Source organism: Odontomachus brunneus, unplaced genomic scaffold, assembly GCF_010583005.1.
Source record: "Odontomachus brunneus isolate Ranch 3 - 2012 unplaced genomic scaffold, Obru_v1 Obru_scaffold_064, whole genome shotgun sequence".
NCBI lineage: Eukaryota > Metazoa > Arthropoda > Insecta > Hymenoptera > Formicidae > Odontomachus > Odontomachus brunneus.
In genome coordinates, this window is record NW_022639514.1 from 1033963 (window position 1) to 1050814 (window position 16852).

The 16852-nt window shown below is 31.7% G+C and overlaps 1 protein-coding gene across 1 annotated transcript in view; it reads left to right on the forward strand.

Annotated features, from left to right (window-relative positions):
• Positions 1–729: 729 nt before the first annotated feature.
• LOC116846434 overlaps positions 730–16852 on the forward strand; it is a 50933-nt gene continuing 34810 nt past the window's right edge. Inside the window, exon 1 of the mRNA XM_032820235.1 lies at positions 730–1080. The gene's annotated coding sequence lies outside the window, so the exon portion shown is untranslated. The remainder of the gene's footprint in view (positions 1081–16852) is intronic.

Genomic DNA, 16852 nt, shown 5'->3' on the forward strand with positions numbered 1-16852 from the left:
AGTGATATCAAATGATTTGAACATATTAAAGTGAATTTGTCCAATAGTGATTCCGCACTTTTATAGTGATCATGTAGCGATCTTACTTTCAAGTTCTTACTTTCTTTCTGATATGTTTTTCCTAATGTGAACAAAACACAAATTTTGATTTTTACACAATTTATATTATTTCATATATATATATATATGTATATATTTGTGTGTGTGTGTGTGTGTGTGTGTATGTGTGTGTGTGTGTGTTAATAAATCATCCTTTTTCCCATAATTAAATTTTAAATTAAAATTTTATGATATTGAGAGAAAAATTTATTAATTAAGAGATATGAATATATTTTCTATCTCAAGCATATTACAAATTTAGTTGCGTGCATATATGTGCGTACGCGAAAAACCTTTTTTTTTAATTGTTCATATATTATAAATGTCTCAATTTTTTCATTAAGAAAAAATTAACATCAAATGAATTCAAGAATTGTGAAGAAAAATATTTATGTAACATTTTAATATTCTTTTGTGGAATGTTATTATAAATGTTTATACATAATGTTTAAATGTCATCCGGAACGAAAATTCGAAAGGCACGAGTGAGTTGGAAGGCGAGGGTATGCGGTAGAAGCAAGAACGAAAGAGCGGAAACACGCGCTGGAGAAAGAGGCAACGAGGGACTGTAGTATGACGAACGCGAGGCAACCGACGACGGCGATGTGCTGCGGGCAGTCTGCGCACGGACATCGATCGAGGCTCACGTTCCATCCACTCCCCGAAATTCTCGATTGTTTCACTAGTCGCGATTACCGGTACGTTACGTACGGGAGAAAGAAAAAGGGATAGGCAAGGAGGGAGAGAGAGAAAAAGAAGCGAGAAAAAAACAAAAAAGAAAGAGGGATAGAGAAACACTGCGGAATCATTCTTAATGAGGCGATCGTAAATCGTGACAGTGCGATGACACCTGTGCTTTGCCGAGAGGAACCGACCGACGGAACTGCGGTTGCGGGGGTGTTTCTCCACGGTGCACCATAGGAATTTTATGTAACAACCGGAAGACGTCGGTTTGTTGCCATTGACTTCATACCTGATAAGGTAAGCAATGGTTAGCAATGGGAAGAGGATGGATTTTCAATAATTGTCGTCAGTTTTTCCTAATTGGAAACTGTGTTTTATTTACATAAATTTATTGCCTACGTAGCAGATTGGCTTAACGAGAACCTTTTGTATCACCGCATTCAATTAACATGTTCTTTGTATATCAAATCACTCCAAATGATTACTTTTTTGGTAACACAAAGATAGAATTAAATTTATCCTGTTGTGCTTTAATAATTACTCTAATAACTTATGAAAATAAATAATATTAACACTAATGTGCATTAAGGAATTTTCCACATGTATTTTTACGTCGAATTTACTTCTACAGAAAGCATACAAATAAACAATAAAGACATTTTAGTCAAGTTAATCTTGTATATACTCTAAGCAATAAATATATGATAAGATAGTATCGATTCAATCAGGAAAAGCTAGTAGGCGCAAAATTGATGCAGGAAGTTTACTATAAAATTGAGAGTAAAGTTGACATTTGATAATAAAATTATTAACCGTCTCGAAATAATTTAATTTTTCATATAAATAGACTTTTTTATGATAAGTATATTTTTTATTTACGAAATAATGTTGTTAAATTAAATAACTTTTTAAATTATTTATATATTTAAACAAATTTTTAAATAAAATTTATATTAGACTTTACAAGTTAAAAAAAATTAAAATTTTATTAAAAAATTTTTAAAGTATATATATATAACTTTTTTAAATAAAATAATTAATAAAGATTTTTGAAATTCCGGATGACTCTAATTTAAATTAATATTAATAACTTAACAGAAAAATAAGAAATATTTTATATTAATTTTGTAAATAATATGATGCTAAATCCTGTATTTTAACAATTTGTTATAGTATATTTAATCTATTTTATAAAAAAGTTTCATGTGTTGTATAATGATAAAAAGGTTGAAAATCCAATTACGAAAGCAATTCAAGCCGTATATCGGTGGAGGAATGAAATTAATTTATACAGTTATAATCAAACATGAATAATGTAGTAAGCGCAGAAAGATTATATAAAAAGTATGCAAATGTTGAAAATGCTTATAAGTGCTCGTATAACGTACGCTAATGTTCATAAAAAGCATAAAGCGTAAAAACAATTAATTGGAAGGAGGGAACTTTAGTTCCCGTGTGATTTTTTATACAGTTGTTAAATTTTTGTTAAGCTTTCTTACAATACCATATTATGATGCGTTAGATATTCGTTGCGAATAGGTAGAACACGTGCTTAATAAATCACACGTCTTGTGTTAAACTAGAAATGAAGCTAGAATTATAGAAAGATCGATAGCGACATGTTCGTTTCACCGAACTATAATGCCCGTATATAAACTGCAAAGCACGTGAAAGCGGTCGATTCGCTTTTACTTATCATAACGCTATTTCATACGCCCCGCATCCATGGCCACGTGAACGTCGTGCGACGTACTACATTCTAGAATACGTAATTTTAATTTATCGATGTTTACCAGGCTTATGTACCCTGTAGCATATTTCATTTATACTACTTTTAGTGCAATAATAAGCATTATTAATGGTTATCACAACGATATTGCACGACAAAGCTAAGATAATTTTTATAAATAAAAACGTTATTAGAAGTGCGGATGCGGATTGCATAAAAAAGAAGGAGGAAAGAGGGGAGAAAAGGAGAGGGAGGGGGAGAGAGAGAAAGAGAGAGCCGGATAAAGGTACGACAAATTGGAATGTACGTTTGTATAAGATTGTTTGACAAAGTGTTCCTTGTTCGAAGCGAGTATCACCAGAACTCCCGGCATCAAAATTATAATAATATGATATAATAGGATGTCTTTTGGTCAATTAGTTTTGTATGATTCCAATAAATCATTTCATTGTCAGTGACAAAATAATTTAAGCATGTTAATATTTCAGGTTAGAATTTTATTTTTGGACACATATGTGGTTTTACATATAAAAAATGGTTTAATATCTATGATGTTCTGTATATTACATATATGGACATTCTTTAAAATCCATTTGTGACTAAACATTAATAATTTATAAGGTGGTGCTAAAATCTGCAAACTCTTTGTTGATTTTTTAGAGCTATTACCAAGATTAAATTATAATTAATTAATAAGTTAAAAGTTAAGTGAGAAAATTAATAATTTTTAACTTAATTTAGTTACTTACACATTTTATTAAATAAGTCAGCAGTTGTAACTTAAATTAGTTATTTAAAAATGCGTTAACTTTAACGTATTAACTTTTTTTATATATAAGTGAAAATAATTCATCAATATTAAAATCATTATGGGCTGTTTATAGAATAGAACAAAAAGAAATTAGAAAAAGTCCACAGAATTTTTTCGTCTTTTTAACTACCAATATACTTCCCTTAAAATTATGAGTACAAAATAATCGGCATATTTTTTTATAACTAAAAATTATAACTAAAAGACTATCTTTTCATTATTTCACATAAACTTAACTTGTAATTAAAAAGTTATCCACACAGCACAAGATCTTCGTGGGATATCTTGGGGATTTATACAAACATTTAGAAGTTCTCAGGATGTCTTTGGAATATCCTGGGAACTTTTGCGAACATTTAGAAAGTCCTTAGGATGTCTTTGAAACATCTTTGAAAGATTGTGCTGTCTGGATAGTTATGTAAGAAACATATATATTGTTTTGCATAATTAACTTTTAATTTTGATAAGTAATCTCAATGTTAACTTTATATTTAATTCAATTTTTCTTTCTGCAACTTTCAGCTTAATTAAAAAAAATATATTAAATTATTCAATCATGCTAATGGTATATATTTATTTAATTGTTGCACAAAAAAGCTGGTTTAAAAAGAAACATTGAAAAAGCTATAAAATCCGAAAATATCATAAGAACAACATTTACGCTTAGTTTATATATATTTAAAAAGTAAAATTAATGAAATAAACTTAAACGTAATAACAGGTTAACATACTCTAACGTATAAAAAGTACATATAATTTTTAATTCGCGGAAATAAAGCGAACAACCACGTTTAAATCGCGACGAGTCGTTTCAAGTTGCAAGAATCAACGATTAGCGTCGCTGCCTAAGAACTATGCGTACTTCCTCCAAGCTACGTGCCATAGTCATGCTGTTTTTGTAAACGTTGATTTCCTCGTGGAAATCTCTGGTGGCCATCTGTCAGAGGCACTTCGCTCTCATACATACGTTCCGATGTGTTCTTCCTCGCTAAGTCGCGATGGACCTCGTAAACCTGCTCGACGCGTTCTGTAGTTTTTAATTACGATATATTACTCGTGAATGGGCAATTACGAATCAATACGCCGATGTCAGTGCGAATAAAAGTGTTTATAAAATTTTTTTGAGATATTTTGATGTTGAATCGTTAAAGATCCAAATGCAATTTTATTTGAAATTCATGAGGGAAAGAGAGAGAGAGAGAGAGAACGCGCGCGCGATGAATTTTCGATTTATATATGATCAGACATATGAAAAAATAGATTTTCGTGCAATTTCAAGTTATATAAAGATGATTATGTCTGTAAAAGTGGATTCCTACGTTAAGTAGATAAGAAATAACGTATAAGCTATACACGTATAATTGGATTAACAATGTGAAACTCCGCATTTTAAACTTAATTTACTTAAAATTACTACTTAGCAGCTTAATTCACTTTCGCGTAACAGCGCCCAGTTGTGTAACGATTTCTGCATATTTATCCATTCTTCTAGCTTCCGTATACAGTAATTCAGCATGGATCCATTGGGATTGGCAAAGCTGAGTGCGTTGAACTCAGGAAAGTAAGCGCGCCGATAGATGGTTTCTGTTACGTGTGAGATGCATTATAGATTTTTACGGACAACGATTATTTTCCTGTAAACGATTTATAACTTTATACGCTTTATTGCGGATTTCTAATCGTATAGTTTTATGTTACCAGTTACGCCGTACTCGATTTTACAACTAGCTTGTAGTATTGCAAAGTAGTATGTAAACGACACATTTGTTTCTCCAATTTCGAAAGTAGAAGAAACATTTGAAAGATATAGATCAAGAATGAAGTAAAATGGTGAATTTTCTTTTTAAACAGTAATCAGTTATTTTTACTTTTCACAGCATCCGGTTTTCATAAGCAATTAACATAAATCGAATGAGTCACGTGGCTTACATATCGATTTATGATAGCTCCGGCGACGGTGGTATGATTTAGTAAGCAATAGATATGTGTTGATTCTTTTTTCACGTGTTACGTGCACAAAGAAAAAACGGGAAAACGATCGTCAGTTCGATATGCTGAGATAATACAGTCGATGACATTCTACCGACACATCTGGGCGCATCGCTGCGACGTCGGGCACGGTGGGCTGTCGGGAAAAAAAAAGAATTAGAGAGAAACATAAATGCACGTTCGTTCCTATCGTAAATCATTGTCGAAAATATAATAATACAAAAGAGAGAAAGAGAGAGAGGGAAGAGGTACAAGCTCGCGCCATAAACCAAATCGCATCAGTGACTTCTCCTGACCTTTGAGTTCGGTTGACCTTCTTTACAGGCTTTTGTGCGTTACATTTTGGTCGCTTTATGCTCTTTCGACAGATCCTATCGCGCGAGGTCATTGTGCTTTGCAATTTTAAATAGATACGCGTCCGCAGAAATATTTCTCAAGGTTCCACAGATATGGAAGATGATAGGTTAAATATGCAGACTTCATAGCTCCGCCGATTAAACCGAGCTCGAAAGAGCTGCAGAAGCAGCTGGAATTTCTATATATGAGACTCAGATGTATTAATAAAAAGCAACGGGAATTATTTGTATATGGAATATTAATTATTTAATTAATTAATTAATTTTCCACGAAATATTCGATAATATTACGATACATCACCGAATATTTCGAGATAACCTGGCGCTCATGTGAATATATGATTATAAAAAAGTACTGTAAAATATCACAAGTACACTAACGGTAATATGACAGCATGCTACCAACGAGAATTGCTACCTAATACTTTATCATTACAGAGTCATTATAGAGTTAATGTAGAAATTCTAACTTAGCACTTTACGCTTCAGATGGTCCAACTGTAACCACTATGAACGTGATTATACGGTACAGTACAAAGTAATTATACAGTGTGATTCTAAATTGGTGTTGCCAAATTTACATATGTATTTCATGTACATGGAATATACGAGGAAAAAGAGCCCTAATCAACATGAATCAGCAAACCTCTCTTGTCGAACAGCTTTCGCTTTTGTTCTCTCTCAAAAGAAGTCACGCCTGCTGCCGAATTGTGCGCGTGTGATCATAAATTGATAACATCAGCGAATTAGCCAGCGTGGCCGAGTTAGTTTGCATAGCGTACAGCCTTCGCGTGCGTGCATAATTGTAGAACCCGATCACCTTACGTCAAGCCTGTTTTTCGGTTTGTCCTAAGATGGCCGTGTATTTTTCTCACAATTTTACATAATCATCAACTTTATAATAATCTACTATTATATGCAAATTGCAACAAAATAGAATATTATATATCTCATTGAGTGATACAATAATTATGATAACGAGTACACATAATGATGAATGTTTAAGAGACATCATAGATCTTTTAAAGAAACGTTATTACTGCATTATTGCAGTCTTTGTGCGATACACTATTTTAGGACAAATCTAGATTTTTCAATTTACATGAAACGTACGCAACAGAAATTTTATAAAAATTAATCGCTCGCGATTTTTATTCTGTATTTTATCTCATATGATACAGTCGTTATAGCGAGAAAAGAGAATATTAGATTAATATATTAAAAGAAACATTACAATAATTATTATATTACGTAATATAATAATATTGCGTACATAATTATACATTGCCATAATAATTTTAATAGAACACACTATAATTGGAATAATTGACGTCACACATTCCGAACATGACTTAGAAGAATAACGCCTCCGTATCCATTCGCGTGACACCTGTCCGTGAATGATGCTGGAGCGACGTGGAATGCATCTGTGTAGTTTCGGGCTTGCGTACGCGAGCATGCAACATCGAGCTAAATGCGCAAGTTGGAAATTTTATTTTCGTCATCTTTCCTCGCCCCTGCTCCCTTCGCCGGTTAGTCTCTTTCGTGCAGTTATCAGATCCTGCTGCACATATCGGGCTACTTTCTCGGCCCGTCTCGCGCTGCACTGCGCGCTGCACCGCGCGCGCCAGCATCGAGTGAAAGTATTCGGAATTCTTGCGGTCAGTTTGACTCGCGGGCTCGCCACCGAGGAGACTTACGCAACGTATAGAGTAACAGGTGTATTGCATGCGCAATAACGTGTGTGAAGGATCCAGGGGTCGTTTGTATTAACGATGCAGAACGGACATACTACTGCCGTACGGAATGGGACACCTCGGAAGCAAGAGTTTCTATCGTATAATCGGCAGATATTATTGTTGCGATAACCGCGTCTAGACGTTATTTATTACCTCGATGGAAAAGGGACCAATGTCCTCATTCGACCTGTTTTCCGTCTTGGAAACCGCAGAATCAGTTTCAAAACGACACATCTCATATTAGTAACATCAATCAATTAATATTTTAGTGAACAGAAATTTAAGCTTATATAATCTAAAGAGATTAATTTCATGTATCTGTTTCATATATTTGTCAATAAAAATGAGATTTTTTGCATGTGTTGCGACTCAGAAACTCTGATAGAAACTGAATACAGTTTTCGAACAGTTATACTGGATAGTTGTGTTAACTTTCTAATAACAGAAGAACAAAACTGCTTGGAATTATAAATAAGATGTAATGTTTTTTCTGTAGTTATTACGTTCGAAAGATGCACAAAATCTGAACCCATTAATTGAGTGAAAACAGTATTAGAAATAAACAAAAATCTATTCAATTGATTAATAATCAAGTTTAAAACGAACATTTGCTTTAGTATTTCAAGTTTGGTATATGCTTTTTAATTGAAAAACTTTTGTGTTAATGAAAGTCATGAAGCGAAGAATTTTTGCGCAATATACATATATTTTTATGTTTTTTGCCTCTTTTCATGATATCTTTCGCAACTATTAAATAATATACATGTTCTTCGTTATCTATTTTTGTATTTGTACTATTTTTATCAGGTTCTGAGTCTGAGTTATCATTATCATCAGAATAGTCTGATATGTTCTCATCGAAAGGAAAAATTTTCTGTATCATTAAAATTTACTCCATTTGTCTTTTGCTTACTTTTATCTCTAATCTTAGTTGTTCTATATATCGCAGTGTTTAATAAGATTATCACAGTGTCAAATGTTTTATTTTCTACAATTTTCATTTTCTTAAACTGTGTTTTTCTAAATTCACTTATTCATACAATTTCAAGTTTTTTTTTCAACAATATAAACAAATATGTTTTAAATTTATTCACTAAATAGATTCATATTGTAATGCATCATAAAACTGTATTAATATAACTGATACTTGGAAATAATCGGTCTACATATTGTACAATAATCTACTTCAACTACTCAATGAAATTGTATCAAGTTCTGTTTCTGTGCAATATTTTTATAGCTAATAATAATGCATCAGTACTGGATAATAATTGAATTTCTATGAAAATTGTATATATTTCTACCAGGGAAGTTAATAATATAAATTAAAAATTTATAACAAGTTATAGTTCTTACAAAAAAATTTTTCGAAAAATATTCATTTCCATTTTTATTCCTATTTGTACGATATGAAAATGAAATTCGATGTTTATCAGACATTTTATGCAAAATATAAATTAACATATCTTAAAAAGATGGTATAATGTGTTACTTAGAAAGAGTAACACATACATTACCGTCCAGAAGTTTGGAAGCAGTCATATTTTTGTGTGAAATAAAAGATCGTTTGTAAATATTATGAAAGTAACCGGTTATAATGAATGTTTATTGACATTGACGACTACTTTAGGTTAAAACACCAACTTTCTGTGCCTATAATTACATTATATTGAATAAAAAAATTCAATTAAATCAACCGATTGATAACTTTAACGCACACTGAGTTCAGAAATTATAACTTGCATTTATGAATGCTTGAATACAACTATTAAAATCCTATTTAATTAGAATACAATGGTTAGATATCGGAATTGAGGGTAAATATTTCTGTAATTCGATCGTGACCAAAACAAAGTAAGTGTTCAACCGCAAATAGATAATAACAAGAATTTGTTAGACATAGACACAAAGAATTGATGTTCTGACCTAAAATAGTCGTCAATGTCAATAAACATTCATTATAACCGATTGCTTTCATAATATCTACAAACGATCTTTTATTTCACACAAAAATATGACTGCTTCCAAACTTCTAGACGGTAGTATATTTCTTTAGAGCTCTAAACGATTTCACGACTAACAACTACATTAAGTATTCGAATATAACGTCGACTTAAATCGCATTACTGATAAGAGGATGTAGTCCGCATATTGAATGTGATCATCTGATACTAAGCTTCATTTAGATCGTATGAAAGTAACAGTGTTGTTTTATCTGAAGTATCAGACAGCTACATTTAGCGCTGAACGTAAAATCGTGATCGAACGAGGATGCAAAAAGGGGCACTTTTTCTGCAAGGTTCAGGAAACCGACAAGGTTAACGCGGCGCGATCCGAGGATACTCCGCCAATCCACCGGATACACGCGATCTTGACGGTATGCCGAACATACACTCAGTCCGGTTCGATTTTCGCAACGGCTTGCCAAAGCAAGAAAGCGTTTTCAAGTGAAACAAGAGTGCAAGGTTAATCCAGTTTCTCGTTCGACGTTAATCGCTTTTGCTCCCTTTAATCATTTGAAAGTCACGACATATCGAACGTAGGTGTAAGAACGAATGGAATCTTGAGAGTTTTCAAAGTAATTTCTAATTTCTTATATCTCATATACATTTTAATTATTAACTAATTATGATATCATCCACTTTCCTTCTAAGCATAATTCTAATCATCTATTTCATATATCGATGTCATATTTAGTATATAGAGTGTTATTTTAATTGGACACCTTATATATTTAAAAAACAAGTACGGTTTCAAAGAAGAAAAAATAAGCTTGGAATAAGTGAAATCGATTATCATAAACCAAAAACAAGAACTTCAAACAAATTTCCGGTACATTTTGCAGATTCATTAATGTACCAGTGTATAAAGGTTAATATCACTAATCGATTTCTCTCATCATTCTACGTACAAAAGTATAATATTTAGGTGAAGTTCTAAAAATGAATGATTTACAAGATATTTTATATCTTCTGCTGATAAATAGTGAATGAATAATTTACGATATTCCATATTGTAGTCTGAATAAAATGTGAAATATCTCGGAAAGTATCCATTTTTCAATAATTTTACTTTAGCACATTTCCATGCCGAATAATTAGAGAAATTAATTTGTGTTAGAAAAACTATGATTTCATTAAAAAAATTAAAATTGATTTTAGCAAAAGTCTTTCCAAGGTCATTCCGAAGTTAAATGTATATCATCTTCTTATCTACTTTACAACAACCATACAACTTTTGTTGGAATAGAAGCCTACAAAATTTTGGAGAGCTTTGTAAGGAAAAACAATTTGAGGATTTAACTTCTTTTTTGGAATTACATCTCTCCGGAATTTTATGATCTCTACTTGATAACATAGTCCAACAAAAAAATCTGTGACGACAAAAGCCAATATTTCTTAGTAAACTCGAAGTCGCTGAAACCAAATCTGCCAATAAAAAATGCCCATCACATCAGGTTTTTGAGATAAATCGAATAATATGAGTAAAAAACTGAATTTTTTGCCATATTTATCCATTTTTTATTATCAAACAAAATTTTATTTTTCAATTTCATTAACGCCATTTTAAAATGCAATTTTTCACTTGTAAAACATATTTTTATTTTTTATTGTGCGATTTTTTTCACACATTTATAAACGTTTTCCAAAATGTAAATAATGTCGGATCCAAATTGATCCTAATTGAAACTGGAAAGTAGATGAATTTATTTGAAAATAGGTATCCTAGGGTTCTCGGGTTCTTTCGCTGATATCGAATTTGAACTCAAAATTTTGAAATTCAAAATATCAGATCCAATATAGCGGATCGAAACAAGAAAAGTGATTTGATTCAGATCAAAGTCTATACTTAGGGTTTTTGGGGTCGCTGCTTACGAATCTGAACTCAAAATAACGAAATTCAAAATGGCAGACTCAACGTGATGGAATAAATTAATAAATTTGAACGAAAGAACATAAAAGTTAGTAGTTATAAAAATGTAAAATTTTACATTTTGGAAAACGTTCATAACTCGGTGAAAAAAAATCGCACAGCAAAAAATAAAAATTTGTTTTAAAGGTAAAGAATAGCGCTTTAAAATGGCGTCAATGAAATTGAAGAATAAATTTTTTTGGCCATAAAAAATTGGGAAATATGGCAAGAAATATAGTTTTTTACCCATATTATTGGATTTATCTTAAAAACCTAATGTAATGGGCATTTTTTTACTGGCGAGTTTGGATTTAGCGACCTCGAATTTACTAAAAAATAGTAGCTGCGAACACCGCAAGAAAAAAAAGTCAAATTTTGTCGGACAGTGTAATTGGCCAATAATGTATTCTATCAGGTTATAAAGAGGAAGTAGAAGAAGAATTTTGTTTGACATATTTTTTCTTCAGTGACTTGTTTTTGAGATATTTTAAGTATACAGTTAAAATAGCCCGAGTAGAATTTTATCGGGGCATGCCCCAAGTCCAAAAAGGGCCTAAATAGACATGCTCTAAAATAGGCTTGGCATCGTTGGGTCTAGAAAGGGTATATAAAGGCAAATTCTGAGTAGAATTTCCTTAACAGACCCTGAATATGCACTATTGGGAATGCTCCTAACTAGGCCTACCACTGTTGCGTCTACAAAGAACCTACAAAGACAAATTCTGAGTAGGATTTCCTAAATAAGCCCTGAATAGGCACTGTTGGAATTCCCCTAACAAAGCCTACCACTGTTGTGCCTACAAAAGCAAATTCTGAGTAAAATTTCCTAAACAGACCCAAAATAGGTGCTGTTGGGAATGCCCTTAATAAGTCCTACCATTGTTAGGCCTATATATGGCCAAGCAAAAAGATTTCTAAAGGAAAATTCGTAAATTTTAAAGCCCAAAATAGGCACAGATGTGGATATCCGTAGACATCAACACAACAAGACATGTACTTATATAATTCAATTAGAGTCTCGTTTATTTAATTCTTGAAATAGTTTAAAGTCTTACAGAATTTTAGTTTACAGTCTTAGACTAAAGTAAAATTCACATAAGTTTGAAGTAAAACTAAAATACCTATGATTTTAGTTCTCAAAAATACAGTTTTCCAAATAAAGCATGTCCACATAGGATTCCACATAGCAAGCTTTCCGAAAGATAACTTAGAAATTATATATAACATTGAAATAATTTAGAAATATTTGTGAATCATTTTATAAAAATCTTTTTCACTAAAATATTTCAGAAATCGTTTATAATAAGCGTTGATTTATATATTTATATATAATTTTAATTAATTTAATGAAATCTTATATGGTAAGGTAGATTTCTCCTTCTTTTAATTGTACTCCTTTATAATTACTCAAAGTTTATAGTCTTTCATGACTTTATTTATTTAATAACAATCAACAATAAAAAAATTTTACTATAAAAATTTAAAAATAACGAAATAGAAGTGCGGGATTTTGTAGACCTCACTTCATTAGCTAAGGGTTAAATTAACAATAAAAGTACAAAAAATATAATTTTTATTAAAATTATATCATTTTATTAAGTTATATTATCAAAAAATTATATTACTGTGTTAATCACAACACATATGGACAAAATGTAAGACACTTATATCGATTGAAGGAGTGGCGTAATGTCTAAGGCAACAGATTTATATCCAGAAGTGCCTCAGGCAGGGTCCAGATCAGAGTCCCACCAGTGTCAGTGAGAATTTTTAAATGTGATGTAGCATTGGAATCAAGTAATCAAAAGTTTTCAAATAAAATCAGCAAGCGCTGTGACCTTTACGAAGTTTTTATTAGAAAAAAAGTAGTACATATTCATACATAAAAGAATACTTTTTTCTACTTAGACGTGTCCAGATAGGGCCTACATAGACGTGCCAGAATAGAGCCTCGTCAGATTTACAAATCGGGCTCTGACTTACAAAAGCGTTACATCTCTGTACAGGGCCTACTCGGGTTTGCCTGAATGGCGCCTAGACAGAAATGGGGAAAAACTGTCTAGGGTCTTTACAAGCCCTCTTTTAAATACCTATCCGGGAGGGCAACTCTGTGCGTTGGGTTGTATAACAAGCAATTTTAAGTTTTTTAGATAAACTGAAACGCGCTCGTGTTTTGATGTCGTTATTATTTTATGAAACAATCTATACGTTCGTTTGATCTATGATCTTGTGTTATTCTGGAAGATTTATGATTTTTTGCATATATTGTTTTATAATATTATAATTATATAAAGAAAGAAGCGGTTTGACTTTAAGCGAAGAATGACAGAAGATTAAATAACTGAGATATCTGAAATATCGTGTTACACAACTCAATACATTGTACACACGATGTAACTTTATCTGAAGCCAAAGAAATGTCGGTCAATCTTATTCGCTCCCTAGAAGAATTCTCTCGTAAATAAATAATAGGATTTATCCAACAAAGTAAACCAGCGTAAGCGCGACTGGAACAATACCGTACATTAATCTTTTGTTAGTACTCAATTGCCGTGAATGTAACTGAAATGTAATTAAAAATAGTACCCTCTAAATTAGATACGCATTAACTTACAGTTATGTATAATAACTCGTCTATGATTATACATAAGTTTATATTAAAGTGAAGTAGAGCGTTGACTAAAAGATAAAGTAACACATGGATATTAAGTTGCTATTCTTGCTAATGACATACAATATATTATTAAATTACAGATAGTACGTCATCGTTCCAACTTGCGTCAATTTTTTATGATTTGCTTATGAATGACATGACTTGATGACTTAGATTATAATATAAAATATATGACTTTTGATTTTTGCTCTCTAAGCTTTTCGCTAAATTGTAGAACTTACTGATATTTATTATATTTCATTATACTTTTTAACTTACTTTATGAATTACTCTATAAATTGAGTGTTATAAGAAAACAGTCATAAGTTGAATGAATAGTCACAAGGCAAATATGATGACGACCGTGTGTCATCATGAAAGCATGAAACGAATTATTCGTAAATTATAAGCTACGTTAAAATTCATAATAAGGATGAAGGATAGGAAGGAAGTAAGGGAGCTTTCTAGAATCTGCGAATATTTTGGAATTAAAAAAGCTTTTTAAATTTGGCTATAAATTTTATTTATTATTAAGATATTAGTATAATAGTTAATAGTTCATCACAATGTATAGGAAAGAATTTTCTAGTAAAAATTACTATAGAATTTTGTTTTTACTGTATTTATATTACATATATTTTTTTTTATTATGGAATTTTCTTAGAACTAAGGAATACATTGACACTGCAGTAATAAACTATCCTTCCATTTGTTATTTATATATGTGTTATTTCATATGTGTTATTTATATTTTAGGAACTGAAATATGATATTGATATAAAATTGTTGTTTTTAGCGAAATTTATTGTTTTTGCTTTCTTTCCTGCTTTCTTCTTCTATTTACTTCCATAGAAAAATAGATCTTATCGGCGCTCTATTCCTCTACGTTACTAGAAATATAGTAAAATTGAAAATAATTTATATGAGAAATGAATTATAATATTCTCTTCATGTAAATGACGTAGTAAATGATATTTTAGAATTTTCATAAATTCCACGACTTCCAGAACTTAACACCGAAGAAATGGGCTCTTACTCCCGAAATGCAATATCCACGATTTTATTCGATGTATTTACACTATATAACATGACGGATCGATTTATATTTACGGGAGGTCGTTACTCATATACGTTCATGTTGTCGCATTTTTGCGCAGGTGCCGGTGTCGTGTCGGTATCGCGACGCCGGTCGGATCTTTCCCGGGATAGGGGTCAGGATTTGGCGGTGCGACAACGCGCGCGGGAACCTCGAAATAGCAGTCGCGGGTAGAAACTTCGAGTTATAGTTAGCTCCTCTTATAGTTAGCCGCTGACTAGCGCGCTGCAGAATGCGAAACGGGTATGTTTCTCTCTCCTTCCTCGTACTAAGCTCATTTGAACGCACGTTCCTACTCCTTCCTCCTCCTTCTCCTCTTTCTCCTCTTCTTTCTCCTTCACTACCTTTTCCTCCTTTTCCTTCTTCTCTTAATCCTCGCTTCTAGACCTTGCCGCGTTTTCTTTCTTTCTTCCACTCACCGCGAATATTTATCTTTCTCTTGCTCTCGTACGGCGAACTTGTGTACGCTGCAGTAACGGAATCTCAGAGCAGAGGAAATGAAAAGGAAGCAAATGAAAAGAGGGGAAAAGCAGACTTATATGCCGCGGGTGAACTCTCGCGACGGACATTTATTCGAGATTACTGCTGTGTCGGATGTCGGAAAGTGGACCGCACATCCTGTCGCCACAGCCGCGGGCAGTAACTGAAATAATGTTTATTTACATAAACATATATATATATATATATATATATATATATATATATATATATATATATATATCCATCCGTCGACCGCCTGCTAAATATTATATTCGATTGATCAAAAGAGAGAGACACTGCCATATATCACACACATGTGTTAGTTAAATATATAATAATTCTCTTCGCACGCGAGAGTCGTGTGTATGTGTTTTTCGTCAACCTGACGCGAAAGATATTCTTTCTTAGTATGGCATATCGTCATAAATGTTATAATCGTGACATAATTCAAGATTATTAATTAAAAAAGAAGTCGACAATTATATTTTATGTTTTTTTATAACGGAAATAATAAATAAAAAAATGTTTTAAAGAAATTTAAATAAGTACTTATATCGTACTAATTAATTATTAACTTTTATGTAAGTAATTCTCTCACGGAATTGTTTTTGTTTTCGCTTATTTAGATTCCTTAAACAAGTGCTAGTACAAATCTATAAAAAATATCTTTTTAAGTTTGTAGAATAGAATGTTATACAGGAATGATCACTAATATTTATGTAAATGTTTTATTTATTATAAATATAAAGAGGAATAGGATAAAAATGTAAATTTATATAAAGATTCGTAATTTTCCTCAAAATAAAAAATTTTAGAAATTAACATTCTAAAGATTCTTATACTTGATATTCTTATACTTGAACCTATAAGAAAAAAAAACGGATATTTCAATTGTCAGGAAAATACAATTATTTACGAAAATATATTGGGAGTGTGAATAAGTTCTCGCCGTTTCACCATTAGATGGCGGTATAAAAATTTTGTGTGTATAATTCAAGATGATGACGCATCTATATTGAAATTCTATAACCTATGTTTAAAATCAGTGCGTGTCTTTCCATTAACCTATAAAGAACATTTTCTTTTCATAGCGTAAAACATGTCAAATTTCGTGTCAAATAAACCGTTTTTGCGGGAAATTTTACTGCACTACTTTATTCAGAAGAAATATGCAGCTGAAGCACACAGAATTCTTGTAGAAACCTATGGTGATCATGCTCTGTCGGAAAGAACATGCAGAGATTGGTTTAACCGATTTAAAAATGGTGATTTTGATGTTCAAGATAGAGAACGCAGTGATGCAC